Below are 15,357 nucleotides of genomic sequence, written 5' to 3'. Positions count from 1 at the left end.
AAGAAAAATAATTGTTAGCGGATAATGATTTTAGTATCTTCTTTTTATTGTACACAGTTTCAGTTTTTATAGATGATTGAAAGCTTCGTTGTTTTCGTCTGGGAGAATCTGAGTTTTGAACATTAGTTTGAAGGAGAGCTAGTGTGTGCTTATAAGTTAGGGGCCTCTTTTTGTCGTAAGGTGCCCAGAACTCTGCCAGAGTGAGGTGCGTCGTTTGACAGCATTTGGTGTTACCTGCGAGCTTGCTGGAAATGCAGGATATGGGGCCCAAACCCATGCCTGCCGAATCAGAATCTGCATTTTGATCAACATTACCAGCTAATTTGTATACACATTAAAATTTGAGAAGTTTCTCAGCCTAAACCTCTCCTTTTCTCTGCATGTGTGTGTTGTAATTGTGAAGCAGCGAATTGGAGTTAGTTGGTCATTGGCAGTTCAGGGGCTGGGGGAGACGATAGGAAGTTGACATTAGAATTTTCATGGGGCCCTAAAGTAGTAAGTATTTGATCTAGAACTCTCCGGGGTTTTGGTCTTTAAGTAATTACAATTAGGATCTGTAGCTCCTCTGTATTATAGGTGGGAAGCTTCACAGGACTCTGCTAATGTTAAGCAGTTGGTTTCTTTTGGTTCTTAAGTCTTGATAAGTTCCTGATAATCTGGTGCTTTCTCCCAGTAGCACTGTAGCAGCATTTCCATAGTATATAGTCTGTGGTATGTTTCTCCCAGTTCAAGCTCTGAGTAGAAAAATCTGTGGTCAAGTAAGTTTAGAAAGCACTGTATACTTTGTTCCTCTTTAAGAGAATCACAACATGTATTGATTTGTATTAAAAAATCTTAAGAACCTGGTGTAGCTTTATTCAGTGTAGCATTTTCCAAATTTACTTGACCATAGCATCCAGCATCCTTTTTCTTTTTCTTAAAAAAACAAACAAAAACATTTTTTTTTAAACAAAAACATTCTTATCTTTCAGCATATGCACACACTGACTTCTTTCCAGTATTTATTTTTCTTAATCAAAATAAGAGATGAAGACAACTTTTGAAATTGTCATGATGGTTATGCCACAAAAAACACAATTTACAGTGTTGTTATTTGTGCGAATGATGTTGCTACATCTGTTGTCTGCTGAAGGGACTGAGCCTGGCAGACACTTCCATCTGGTAAAACTGAGAGAGCATCTTCTGGAAAGTGAATGTTGACTAGATCCCGGTCAGATTTGGTGGGCAAGTGGAAGGGAGGACCTGGAGCATTCTCAGTATTTGCTAGAATGAGGACAGCCATGAGCAAGAGATGAAACAAGTTAAACATTTCAGTTCAATGAACAGTTACTGGAATCCTAAATAGAGAGTAACCCAGGTGCCTATTGGAGTAAGTGAAATATAGTCCAGTAAATGTATGAGAGCTGAAATCTAGGAATTTCCAGCTAAACGATTTTCCAAAGGGGTTTGTAAGAAAGTAAAGTTGGCCATTGTACTGTGTGCTGGAGAGCCTGAGGCAAGAAGCAGCTGTAGTGTTAGAGGGTAGGGGGACAGAGGAAAGAATCTTAAGAGAGAATTTCAGAAGGTGAGATAGGATAGACCAAACGACCTTGGAAGTCTTGGAGCTGACTTGGTAGTCGCTCAGTTGTGTCTGACTCTTTGTGACCCGCCAGGCTCCTCTGTCCATGGGATTTCCCGGGCAGGAATATGGAGTGGGGAGCCATTCCTTCTCCAGGGGATCTTCCTGACTCAGAGATCGAACCCAGCTCTCCTGCATTGAAGGCAGATTTTTTACCGTTTGAGCCACCTGGGTTAACATCCCAAATGCAATATACTGTGATAGTTGAAATCCCTGCTAGACTTTGGAGTAAGAGGGAGAGGGCTCACTTCCTGATGAGTTCACGTCATGAGACCCTCACTCTCTTCAACTTACCATGGGAATAATATGGTAGAAAAATTTGCAAATGGTGGCTTAACAGATAATTTAAGAATAGTGTTCTGTTTACCTAGATTCACTGTGAAGATTTTACCTCACTTATCATTTAGGTGTGTCTCTTCCCTTCTTCCCTTCAAACACGTGGACACATGCACACAGTTTTCCCCCTGAACTTGGAGCAAAGATTGCGTTTATATCTGAAAGCCTGTCAGTGTATATTACTAATAGGGATGTTCTTGTCCATATCTATAGTAAAATATTCAGCTTCAGTAACTTGAAGATATTTATAAATAATCTGTTGTCCATATTCTAGATTTCTCATGTGAAGCCATAATATTCCTCACATAAGCATTTTTTCCCTTCAGTAAGTATCCAGTCTAGGACCGGACATTGTGTTTAGCTGTTTTGTCTCTTTTGCCTTCTGTAATTTGAAATGGTCAAACAGCCTTTCTTTTTTCATGACGTTGACATTTTTGAGTGATACAACCCTTCATTTGTCTGTCTATCACTCCTCATTCGGATTGTCTGCCATTTCCTTGTGATCAGATCTGGGTTCTGCATTCCCACCAGAAGACTGCAGAAATGGCGTTGTATCCTTGGGATGTTATATCTAGAGGTACCCTGGGTATGTTACCTGTGATCATTTAGTCAGAATGTTACCAGATTTCTCCACCACAGAGTTCAAGGTTTTTGTTTTGTTTTCTTTTCCTTGTAACTATAATAAGCAGTCAGTTGGGAAACACTTTAGAATCATGTGAATATCCTGCTCCTTATCAAAATTTTCATCTAGATTTAACCTCTGTTGAGGATTCTTGCCTGGTGTAGTTTTGTCTATAGTGGTTGTAAACTGCTGACTTTGCAATTTCAGCCCTCCTCCTCGTCAGTAACAGCATTCTTCTGTAAGGAAAACCATTCTGATTGATTGATTCACTTACTTATTCATTCAGTCATTTATTATTGGTATGAGCTCATGGATATCTGTTCTTTTCAGTGGTTTGTAATTCATTACTTATTTTGATGCTCAAATTGTCCAAGTTTGGTTTAGTAGAAGTACATGGCATTCCCCCATCACATTTTTGAGTGCTTTCTTAAGAACTTTCTGGCAAAGCAACTTGTCACAGACTTATCTCTGATCTATTCCGCCCTGGCAGCTCTTGGCCATTTCCCTGAGGAACTCTGATTGCTTTTAGTGGGGTAATAGTATTAGTGGACTGTGCTCGTCACTATGGGGTCTTGGCTTTAGGCCCTTTTAGAGGAGAGAGTGCCCATAGAAAGTATGGGTGTATGTATATATACACATCTGCATTGATACAGAAATACATACAGGCATCCATACTGATAAACACACATATACACATTTTAGAAATCTTAGTTCACATCAGCTTCTCTAATTCTTCCCCAGGGTTCTTTCTTGTCTTCCACTTCTCCATATTTACATGTTCCTTCTTTCACAATAAGAACATTGGCTTCCAACTGTATTAACACACTAACTTCTTTGTGCAGCTCAATAACCCATCTAAGATAGTTTCAGAATTGGTTCATTATGATGTTAGAACAAACATATTTACCAGCAACTTTGCAAGTTCAAGGTTTATTTGAAGTTCTCCCTCCTCACCCCACTCAATTCTGTGAGTATATATAATCAAATGCCGTGTTCTTAATTACTTGGATTACTTCTTTCTTTTTTATCCCCTAAATGTGAATATAGCTGAGCTCATTCATTTTAGTTTTCTTTTAGCGTCACATCATTGTTGATTTAATTTTTTGAATATGTAGAAAATGATCGACTTTTCCAAAAAATAAGATTGTATGAAAAAGTTCTTCCATATCCCCCATTTACTCGACCCTTTATAGGTAAACAACTTTACTGTTTGTTTGTTTTTTTTTTTTTTTTGGTTCATCCTTACTTTTATACAGATAAGCAGGTAATTTTTCTTACATTTTTTATTTCCCCTTTATTATCAGAAGTGTAGTATATTATATATGTTCTTCTGCAGTTTGCTTGTTTTCATTTATCAATCTCTTGGAAATCATATCAGTTTTAGAGATTTCTCATTCATTTCATTAGTTTTCATTAGAAAACTGAGATCATGACATTTGTTCCCATCACTTCATAGCAAGTAGATGGGGAAACAGTGGAAACAGTGGCTGATTTTATTTTTCTGGGCTCCAAAATCACTGCAGATGGTGATTTGAGCCACGAAATTAAAAGACGCTTACTCCTTAGAAGGAAAGTTATGACCAACCTAGACAGCATATTAAAAAGCAGAGACACTACTTTGTCAACAAAGGTCTGTCTAGTTAAGGCTATGGTTTTTCCAATGGTCATGTATGGATGTGAGAGTTGGACTATAAAGAAAGCTGAGCGCTGAAGAATTGATGCTTTTGATTGTGTTGGAGAAGACTCTTGAGAGTCCCTTGGACTGCATGGAGATCCAACCAGTCCACCCTAAAGGAGATCAGTCCTGGGTGTTCATTGGAAGGACTGATGCTGAAACTGAAACTCCAATACTTTGGCCACCTGATGTGAAGAGCTGACTCATTGGAAAAGACCCTGATTCTGGGAAAGATTGAAGGCAGGAGAAGAAGGGGACAACAGAGGATGAGATGGTTGGATGGCATCACCGACTCAATAGACATGGGTTTGGGTGGACTCCAGGAGTTGGTGATGGACAGGGAGGCCTGGCGTGCTGCGGTTCATGGGGTTGCAAAGAGTCAGACGTGACTGAGTAACTGAACTAAACTGAACTGAACCATGGTTTATTCAACCTGTCTCTTACATGTGGATTTTAAAGTAATTTCTGGTATTGTGCAATTGCAAATAATGCTATGATGAATATACTTGTGTATATGCATTGTCACATTGTTGCAGGTGTATCTTGAGGGAAATTCCTGGAAATGGGCTTACTGATTCAAAATGTAAATGCTTATGTAGTTTAATTAGATAATTGCACGGTTCCCGCGCTTGGCTGGTGTTTACCATTTTGCATTTCCAATAGGAGTGTCTAGGAGTGCCTGTTTCTCTGTAGCCTTGCCAGCAGAGTATACTGTGAAACTCTGGAATTCTTCTCAATCTGATAGATGTAAAATGATATCTCAGTGTACATTTAATTTGCGTTTCATTTTATTATGAGTGGAACTGAATGTCTTTTCATCTGTTTAAAAACCACTTTCTTTTATTTATTTATTTCATTTATTTTTATTAGTTGGAAGCTAATTACTTTACAATATTGTAGTGGGTTTTGTCATACATTGACTTCAATTAGCCATGGATTTACATGTATTCCCCATCACAATCCTCCCTCCCACCTCCCTCTCTACCTGCTCCCTCTGGGTCTTCCCAGTGCACCAGGCCCGAGCACTTGTCTCATGCATCCAACCTGGGCTGGTGATCTGTTTCACCCTAGATAATATACATGTTTCGATGCTGTTCTCTTGAACCATGCCACCCTCGCTTTCTCCCATAGAGTCCAAAGTCTGTTCTGTACATCTGTCTCTTTTTCTGTTTTGTGTATAGGGTTATCGTTACCATCTTTCTAAATTCCATATATATGTGTTAGTATACTGTAATGGTCTTTATCTTTCTGGCTTACTTCACTCTGTATAATGGGCTCCAGTTTCATCCATCTCATTAGAACTGATTCAAATGAATTCTCTTTAATGGCTGAGTAATATTCCATGGTGTATATGTACCACAGCTTCCTTATCCATTCGTCTGCTGACGGGCATCTAGGTTGCTTCCATGTCCTGGCTATTATAAACAGTGCTGTGATGAATATTGGGGTGCACGTGTCTCTTTCGGATCTGGTGTCCTCGGTGTGTATGCCCAGAAGTGGGATTGCTGGGTCATATGGCAGTTCTATTTCCAGTTTTTTAAGAAATCTCCACACTGTTTTCCATAGCGGCTGTACTAGTTTCATTTTCACCAACAGTGTAAGAGGGTTCCCTTTTCTCCACACCGTCTCCAGCATTTATTGCTTGTAGACTTTTGGATAGCAGCCATCCTGACTGGCGTGTAATGGTACCTCATTGTGGTTTTAATTTGCATTTCTCTGATGATGAGTGATGTTGAGCATCTTTTCATGTGTTAGCCATCTGTACGTCTTCTTTGGAGAAATGTCTGTTTAGTTCTTTGGCCCATTTTTTGATTGGGTCATTTATTTTTCTGGAGTTGAGCTGCAGGAGTTGCTTGTATATTTTTGAGATTAATCCTTTGTTTCCTCATTTGCTATTATTTTCTCCCAATCTGAGGGCTGTCTTTTCACCTTGCTTATAGTTTCCTTTGTTGTGCAAAAGCTTTTAAATTTCATTAGGTCCCATTTGTTTATTTTTGCTTTTGTTTCTTATATTCTGGGAGGTGGGTCATAGAGGATCCTGCTGTGATTTATGTCGGAGAGTGTTTTTCCTATGTTCTCCTCTAGGAGTTTTATAGTTTCTGGTCTTACATTTAGATCTTTAATCCATTTTGAGTTTATTTCTGTGTATGGTGTTAGAAAGTGTTCTAGTTTCATTCCTTTACAAGTGGTTGACCAGTTTTCCCAGCACCATTTGTTAAAGAGGTTGTCTTTTTTTCTATTGTATATCCTTGCCTCCTTTGTTGAAGATAAGGTGTCCATAGGTTTGTGGATTTATCTCTGGACTTTCTATTCTGTTCCATTGATCTATATTTCTGTCTTTGTGCCAGTACCATGCTGTCTTGATGACTGTGGCTTTGTAGTAGAGTCTGAAGTCAGGCAGGTTGATTCCTCCAGTTCCATTCTTCTTTCTCAAGATTACTTTGGCTATTCGAGGTTTTTTGTATTTCCATACAAATTGAGAAATTATTTGTTCTAGTTCTGTGAAAAATACCGTTGGTAGCTTAATAGGGATTGCATTGAATCTATAGATTGCTTTGGGTAATATAGCCAGTTTGACAATATTGATTCTTCCAATCCACAAACATGGTATATTTCTCCATCTGTTTGTGTCCTCTTTGATTTCTTTCATCAGTGTTTTATAGTTTTCTATGTATAGGTCTTTTGTTTCTTTAGGAAGATATACTCCTAAGTATTTTATTCTTTTTGTTGCAATGGTGGATGGTATTGTTTCCTTAATTTCTCTTTTTGTTTTCTCATTGTTAGTGTATAGGAATGCAAGGGATTTCTGTGTGTTAATTTTATATCCTGCAACTTTACTATATTTGTTGATTAGCTCTAGCAGTTTTTTGGTAGAGTCTTTAGGGTTTTCTATGTAGAGGATCATGTCATCTGCAAACAGCGAGAGTTTCACTTCTTCTTTTCCTATCTGGATTCCTTTTACTTCTTTTTCTGCTCTGATTGCTGTGGCCAAAACTTCCAAAACTATGTTGAATAGTAGTGGTGAGAGTGGGCAGCCTTGTCTTGTTCCTGATTTTTAAAAACCACTTTCTATAGGTCTTTTTTAGAAAGTTATTTGTAGTGATATTAAACATTTATTCAATGAGTTATACTACAAATGTTTTCTCCTGGTTAGTCATCTCAATTTTGATTTTGCTTCTGATGTTCTAATTAGAAAGAGTTTTCTTTTTATAACTCTCAGGTTATAGGAGAAATTCAGCTTGTATGGTTTCATTATTTACCCTTAAATCTCTGATCTATTCAGAGTTTATTTTTGTGTATGGGGTGAGAAACAGATCCGGTTTTTGTCTTCTGTTTCTTTTCCCCAAATGCCTATGCGTTTGTTGAAAAGCCCACTCTCATGCTTGTGTTCCGAGGTGTCACTCTGTCGTAGCTAAGTCTGCTTCTGGGCTTTGTGTTCTGTCTCCCTGGTCTGCTGTGTCTTCAGTTGTGCCACGCTGTCTTAAGTACAGGGGCTTTGTAGTTTATTCTGATGGGAGCTGCAGCCACTGCCTGTTTCTTTTCAGTGTGTGCTGACTTTTCCTGAATTTTTCTTTTCCATTTGAACTTCAATATAACATTCTCTAGCTCAAGTTAAATTTGTAAATTTATGACATGTTGATGTTGAGATGTCCTAGCCAAGGACAAGATTTTTTTTTTCCTCCCATCATTTAGGCCTACTTTGGTGTCTTTAAGAGCGTTTGTTCATGTAAGTTTTGAACATTTCCATTTATTCCTATATTTAACATTATTACTATTTTAAATGGGACTTTCTTATTCATTAGATATCCTATCTGATGTTATTTGTATATGTGAGTGTTACTGGTTTTTTCATGTTTATCTTATATCTTGCTCCCATGGTGAATTATTTTGTTTTTTGAGTTTCTTCATTGATTTTCTTGGGTTTTCCATCTCATCTGCATCAGGTCATTGGCAAATAGTTTTGTTTTTTCTTTTCTAATTATTATGTTTTTTTAATGTGTTTAATGGTTTTCTCTATTCTGATTTCAATTATTAATATGTCCCCGAAAAAAGTAATAGTGGTTATAGTGAGCCGCCTTCTCTGTTTTTGATCTTAGTAGGAATGACTGTTACATTGAGAGGTAGCCATGTGAGAAAAGATAAAAGTGCATGAAATAATGCGCTGTTCCCAGGGCTTGAGAGGCACTCTGTTTATATACATGTGTATTTATGTGTGTTATATATCGCTCTCTAAATACCTCTCTTCCCTTTCATAGCCAAGTATTGTGAAGGAGTCACCACTGCCTGGCAGCTGCTCACCTTCCACTCTCTCTCCTCCTACGGCTCTGCTCTGGTTTCCCTGTTGTCAAAGCTAAGGCCGCCTTTATGGCCTCTGTTACCAAACCTCCTGGGATGTCTTTTTTCCTATCTTTGTCCTACTTTGTTCCTTTTTCTCTCAGTAACATTGCAGACCATGCTGCCTTCTAACTGGGCTTTTCTGCTACTGTAAAATTACATTCTTCTGCTTGTTCCTTTCCAGTTTTCTGGCTCCTGTTTTTCTACTTCATTTCTAACAGCATGTCCTAGGCTGCTGCTTTTATAATTCTAGTCTATCTTTTTGAGCTTTATGTATATTAACTTTCAAAGCAAACCTGTGGCCTGAATTTTCATTACAGTTATAAATAAATTATTACAGTTATTCTGAGAGTAACATTGCTAATCTACACCTGTCTTCTGAAATGAAGATCTACACATCAACCTGCCTGTTTAGTATCTTTTTCCCCTTTGAGATGTCAAATCACTTCACAGTGTGAGTTCTAACTCCTCTCACAAATGCCTCTAGTTTTATTTAAGTGACTAGTATCTTTATATCTCTCATTGTAAAAGCTGGACATCTGAGCATCTTTGTTGATCCTTCCTTCTCACTCATGGTCTTTATCTGCTGCATTTCCAGGCTGTGTTGATTATCTGTCTACTCTCTCTAGTTTTCTCTAGCCAAAGAAAAGGGAAACCCAGACAGAAGAAACTTCATGAGTAAAGAATAGAGACATGTTTGATAGTATACATAAAGTGGAGACGTACAAGTAACATTAGAGATAGCTGACACTCAGGTTGTCAAGAGTCAGTCCTAATTGCAAGAATGTGGAATTAGTGTTCCTTCTTCAGTGCATGCTGCCATCTGCTAGCACAGGGACCAGAGCAGCACTGGGACCTCTTTTGAGGCCGCATCCAGCCAGTGGGTAGTGTCGACTTCGGGTGCTACCTGCATGCCAGTTAGGTCTAGTTCTTGAGATCCAGGCAAGGACTGAAGACATGAAGTCAGAAGGCGGGTAACTGAAGGCATGGGATCTGAATGAAACTGCTAAGGCAGGAAAGCAGCCAGGGGAGCAGGTAGAGAGGAGGGAAGTGAAGCTAGAGAGGAATCCTAGAGAACCAAAGAAAGCTATCCTGGAGAACCCCGTACAAGTTCATAAGGTGGTAGTGTCAGAACAAGGGTCAGAAATTGAGGGGTCTATTGTTGGGGGGAAAAAAAGTTATAGAAACAAAGAAGTCAGATGCTAGGAAGGAGGTCTTAGATATTGGGACTGCAGAGACATCAGGGAGTATGAGGACATGGGAAAGGACATTGCCTTTGCAGTTTAAGAGTACAGTTTCAGTAACTTGGAAAGGGCAGGAGTTACATAAAAAAGGATTTGTGCTTTTCCTAAAGATAATGTTCAAGAAAAATGTTCCATAAGCAAAATGGGAAGTTTTTGAAAAGTTGGAGTAGTGCTAGTATTTTGCTATACTTTGAAAAGTTTTGTAAAATGTAAAATAGTGCATTTTAACAAAATCCATCATGGATTGGAAATAGAATCAGCACTAGGAAGTGACAAGTATGGTGAATTGGCCTTTTTAAATGTTGTGGTGTTTGTAAACAGTGGGAAGGAACCCCCTGGAAGCAAGTAGTGAAACCTCCCAGATTTTCACATGATAATTACATGTAGGAAGCAAAATGCCAAGAAAGCAAAACATGAGGAATAAGTACAGAAATACCATTGCAGGCTGCATGGTGGGCAGGGACCTGGCAGCCTGTAGTAGTAGTTTTTTTTTTTTTCTGAAGAAATATGGGCTTTAATGAAGATTCTTTCCCCTTGATATAAGTGCTGTTGTTCAGCCATGCAGTCATGTCCGACTCTTTGCGACCCCATGCAGCACGCCAGGCCTCCCTGTCCATCACCAACTCCCGGAGTTTACTCAGATTCATGTCCATCGAGTCGGTGATGCCATCCAACCGTCTCACCCTCTGTCGTCCTCTGCTCCTCCCACCTTCAATCTTTCCCAGCATCAGGGTCTTTTCTGATGAGTCGACTCTTCGCATCAGGTAGCCAAAATATTGGAGCTTCATTTTCAGTGTTAGTCCTTCCAATGAATATTCAGGACTGATCTCCTTTAGGATGGACTGGTTGGGTCTCCTTGCCATACAAGGGACTCAGGAGTCTTCTCCAACACCACAGTTCAAAAGCTTGAAGTCTTGAGCACTCAGCCTTCTGGGCTCTAACTCTCACATCCATACATGACTACTGGAAAAACCATAGCTTTGATTAGATGGACCTTTGTTGGTTATAAGTGAGACCTGTGAAAACACCCGGACAAAAAGAAAAGAAAAAAAGGGAGGTGAGGATTTAGATAGTCCACTCTCTCTTATCCACAAGGCCTTTATGAAGACAGAGCGGGGCGGGCTCCTCTGTGCTGCTGCAGGGCCTGACCTGGAGCAGGGACTCAGTGACTGCAGGTTCTAAGGGACCCCCGCTGCCTGTGAAACTAGCAGTCAAGCTTTTGCCTCCCTGCCTTATGGTGGGAGGTCCACGTTTCTTTTGTCCTTGCTCACACTCCTCTTCTGTCTGTCTCAGGTCTCTCTAGTAGAAAAGATGCCACAGGTTCTAGCTGCCTTGCAGGCTGGAGTGAGGAGAATGCCAGTGTCACCACTGTGTATTATGTTTGCTATGGATTTTTGAAAGATTGATTTCATTCACTTCATCACTTTAAGGTAGTTTTCTTGTTTTTCTAGTTAAAATTTGTTTTTGATTTAAAAAAATCTTGAATGGTGTTGAGTATTATCAAAATTTTTCTTCTGAGTCTCCTGAAATGATGCTATAGTTTTGCTTCTAATGGGTTGTGTGATATGGAGTGTTTTACTGACCGAAAACCTCCAGTACACTTCATATATAAAAAGACTTGTAGTCTGTTCTTCAAGAAATGAGCAGTCACTTTGCTCCTTGATTACATAGGTCTTGTTTTGAATCCTCAAGGTTGTGGGTTGATGGCAGCAGCTCTTCAGAAATCGGCAGGAATGAACTGGATTTGGGGAGTAAGAGGGTCAGCTCTGAATTTGCACATGTACTCTACCTTTTTTCCCCTTTGAGCTCAATTTTGATTTCTTTTTCTTCAGAATCTCTGATATCTATAGGTTTCAAATATGGGAAAAAAAGCATAGATGCCAGGTGTATTAAGTTATTAACTAGGATGAGTACAGAAAATTGATAATGCAGATTCTAATTTATATGGATGTTCAAGTAATAGTGTAGGTCATGTTGGAGGGAGGCTGAAAGCCCCATAAGTCATTATGTAAAACTTTAAAATGGACTAAGTTGGTATTCCATTTTTATTTACTACTGTTTTTGGAGGTTTTTTTTTTTTTTTTTTGAGAAGGAAATGGCAACCCACTCCAGTACTCTGCGTGGAAAATCCCATGGACGGAGGAGCCTGGTAGGCTGCAGTCCATGGGGTCACTACGAGTCGGACACGACTGAGTGACTTCACTTTCACTTTCACTATGGAGTTTTTTACGTAGTGAACAGGAGATGTTAATTTGCAGTTTGAATTAATGGGTTATAATAACCTCAATCTAATAATACTCTATTAACTGTTTTGCAAATAATGATGATTTTTAAAAATGATTACTTTTAAAATCAATAGTTACCTGACTTTTTGTATTACTTCTGTGGAGTATTAGCTGTGTATTACTTTCCAAAAGATATTCTGGAAAATACTTGATTTTAATCTAATAACTATAGCAGCTTTTGCATGGTTAATCATTTTCCTCAGTAAAATTAAATTAACTGTTGGAGGGGAATTTGATTAAGCCATTTCTTCTCAGTCTTTCTTATTATTTTGTGCAGTTTAGCCAGAGTTGGAATTTCCTGTTTTACCGGAAGCCATTGGTGTGTATTGGGCTCCTTTGGGGCCATGATATATGATATATTACTTTGGGGTTATTTGTTGTCCTTATTGTTGTTTTTGTCCGTGTAATGATTACCCACTTGTCAAAAGTGTATGTGTGATTTAAACAAAAAGATTTTTAAAGTGTGTGAGCTGCACCCTTATTTAAAACTTTAGTATTGTAAACTACTATATTTAACTTTTCTGAAGGAATATAATTCTGTTATCTTTAATTATAGTAAACCAAACATTTCTTATGCTTATTATTTTAATATCATTTATATATTCAAACTTATGAAATAAAAATTTCCATATAAATTAATAATTACTAATCCTAATTTTCCTTACCGAAATGCTGTGTCAGTCCTTTATCTGATATTACACTTACTATAATCATCTCATATTTCATTTATCATAGGTAGCCATTGATTTGAGTAAAAAAACACAAATACTTGATGAAAATTAAATTCTACTAAGAAACGTATGATTGACTTTATGGAGGAAAGGGCAGGGAGGTGGACAGTAGGATAGTGACGGAATAAGAAATCCATTTTTCTTGTGCTCTAGTGTATCATAGTTTAGAAGAGGGAGACTAGCAAGATAAATGGGCCAGGAATTACAGAGCAGGCTTGTATGATTTATCATTATTTTTCAGGATATAATACAGTAGTCACGATAATTTGGCAAATGATCTTCATCTTTGTGTGAAAAAGTCTATTCAATGTCATGAAAACATCTATTATTATATGCAGTATAAATATAACTCCCATATTGCATTATTGGATGTTAACAAAGACCCCCCCCCCTGCTTTTCTTTGCATGAATCACAGAAACCTCACTAGACTTGTCTGCCGCAGTCGCTCATGTTATTATATACATGTTAATGTTTGCTGTTATGTTTCCCCCAAATGATACACACTCAGCTGATCTCTAATCACCCAAGTTGATAAAATGAGCCTCCACATGTGGTGAACTTTGTTCTCCTATCTGATCACATTTTCTGATGTGATCAGAAGTCCTTTCATAAGTCCTGAAAGACTATCATTTTTCTTTTTAAAAATAGTTGCTCCCATTTTCTGTGCTCAAACAAACTGGCATGATCAAAATGAGCTGTAAGTTCAGAAAATTCTCAACAGCAGAATTCTAGTTGCTAAAAATGCCAGGTTAAACTAAACATTTTTAGCACATGTAATTCATTTCTGCTAAGACTTGAAGTCCTGAAAATTCTGGGATTTTCTTAGGTAAATTTTCCTTAGAGTTTGCTCGTGTATGTTTGGATTGTGTGGTTTTGTAAAAGTATATGATATTATGTAAGTAATATTTGTTATAGTTTAAGAGCTTGACTGTTTAAAACAAATCAAGGAACTTCCTGATGATCCAGTGGCTGGGACTCCGTGGTCCCAGTGCGGGGACCTGGATTCACACCCTGGTCAGGACTCTAGATCCCACATGCTGCAACTAAAGTCACGAGTACCTCAACGAAGACCTGGCACAGCCAAATAAATAAATTAAATATTTTTTTAAAAAATCAAGTTTGTGAGTCACTCATTCATACAGACGCACTGGCCTTATTAATCGTGTCAAGGCTTGGAAGTCCATTAGAAAATGCAGCTCAGCTGCTTTGCAAATAGTTCTTGTTCTGGTGAGAAGTTTTTGTATAAGAAGCGAAATTAGTACTGAAGAAAACTGAATCAATCTATAGATGGATGTTTTGGACAGATGGAAGCCTAAGCTGAACCCAGAGAATCTTAGCTTAGCAAATTAAAAAAATTATGTTATGTCGTTTCTAGGCATCAAATCTTCCTTAAATAGAACTCAAGACAGACTAAGCTACTAAGGGTCAAAATAGAGGATTTGTAGTTAAAAAAGAAATACACCAGAGTATTTTTTGAACTTAGTATTTATTTTTTTTAAATCTCATACTTGAGAATTAAACTGTTTCCTAAAAATAATATATACATATTAATAACAATATATACATGAGTGAATCTTGTTACCTTGTGAGCTGTTTTCTAGTCAATGGTGTTCCTTGTTTTAACAGCTAGAAAAAGTGGCTTAAATCTAAAACTTACTCCCTCATCTTAAACATGTTCTGACTGAAGAACTCAGGTGTCCAAAACAAGTCTAGCCTTCTGACAAGAGTGATGAGCTCTTCATAAGGAAATTCTGGAATTGCTTTGAACAAGTGTTTCAACAATCTCTTTGGAACTCTTTCCAAGTGGTTATGTCAGCTTTGGATGTGGGGTGGAATAGGCCATAGATAGGAATTTCTTGGAATAGTAATTTTCTATTTGAAGACTTAATCTGAGAGTTTTCTGTATTTGTTGTACGTTTATACTAATGAGGCTTACGATGTGTTTTTGACCAACCTGAATACTAGTTTGGGGATATTTGAGAAGGAATGCCATTAAAAATATCTGTTTCTCCAGTGTATATGTATGCATGGTCTATCAGGAATAACATATTAAAAACTATCTAGAAAGTAGTAGTTTAGAAAGTTTAATCTTAAATTAATGCCTGTCACATTGACTGATACACATGTGATCTTTCTGTGTCTATTTTGCTGAACTATTAGTTTCAAACTTACTAAACAAGTAATCTAATACAAAATTTAAAATTCAGCTGGATAATTTATACCAACAAGTAGCTCAAAGTGAGATATGTGAATTATAGAGATCATAACTTGGCAAAAATTTTAAAGAGAATACTCAATTGGAGATATTTCTAGGCTTGAACTGGTGTGTTTAGAACTGAGGAGACTTTCTAAAATAAAATGAAACCTCAAATGCTTGAGGAATTAGTGGTATGATCTGTTTTCTAAATTTCATTTTAGTCAGTGAAGTTAGTTTACTTATTATTACAAAAGTGAGCAGAATTAAAATTGAGACCACTCATGTGTTACTTATTTTGTCCTCAGCATCCCTA

General features: G+C 37.7%; 1 protein-coding gene across 7 annotated transcripts in view; it reads left to right on the top strand.

The window, feature by feature from the left end:
• The window catches only part of TBC1D5 (TBC1 domain family member 5), a 565,131-nt gene that overhangs the window by 125,008 nt on the left and 424,766 nt on the right, over positions 1-15,357 (top strand). The window contains exon 1 of one of the 7 annotated variants that reach the window (XM_065943325.1): positions 11,210-11,260. The exons of the other annotated variants lie outside the window; for them this stretch is intronic. The gene's annotated coding sequence lies outside the window, so the exon portion shown is untranslated. Of the gene's footprint in view, positions 1-11,209; positions 11,261-15,357 lie in introns of those variants that run through there. 7 annotated transcript variants of the gene reach the window in all.

This window comes from Muntiacus reevesi, chromosome 8 (genome assembly GCF_963930625.1).
Source record: "Muntiacus reevesi chromosome 8, mMunRee1.1, whole genome shotgun sequence".
Taxonomy (NCBI): domain Eukaryota; kingdom Metazoa; phylum Chordata; class Mammalia; order Artiodactyla; family Cervidae; genus Muntiacus; species Muntiacus reevesi.
Note: the sequence above shows the minus strand (reverse complement) of the source record. Positions and strands in the feature narration are given on the sequence as shown.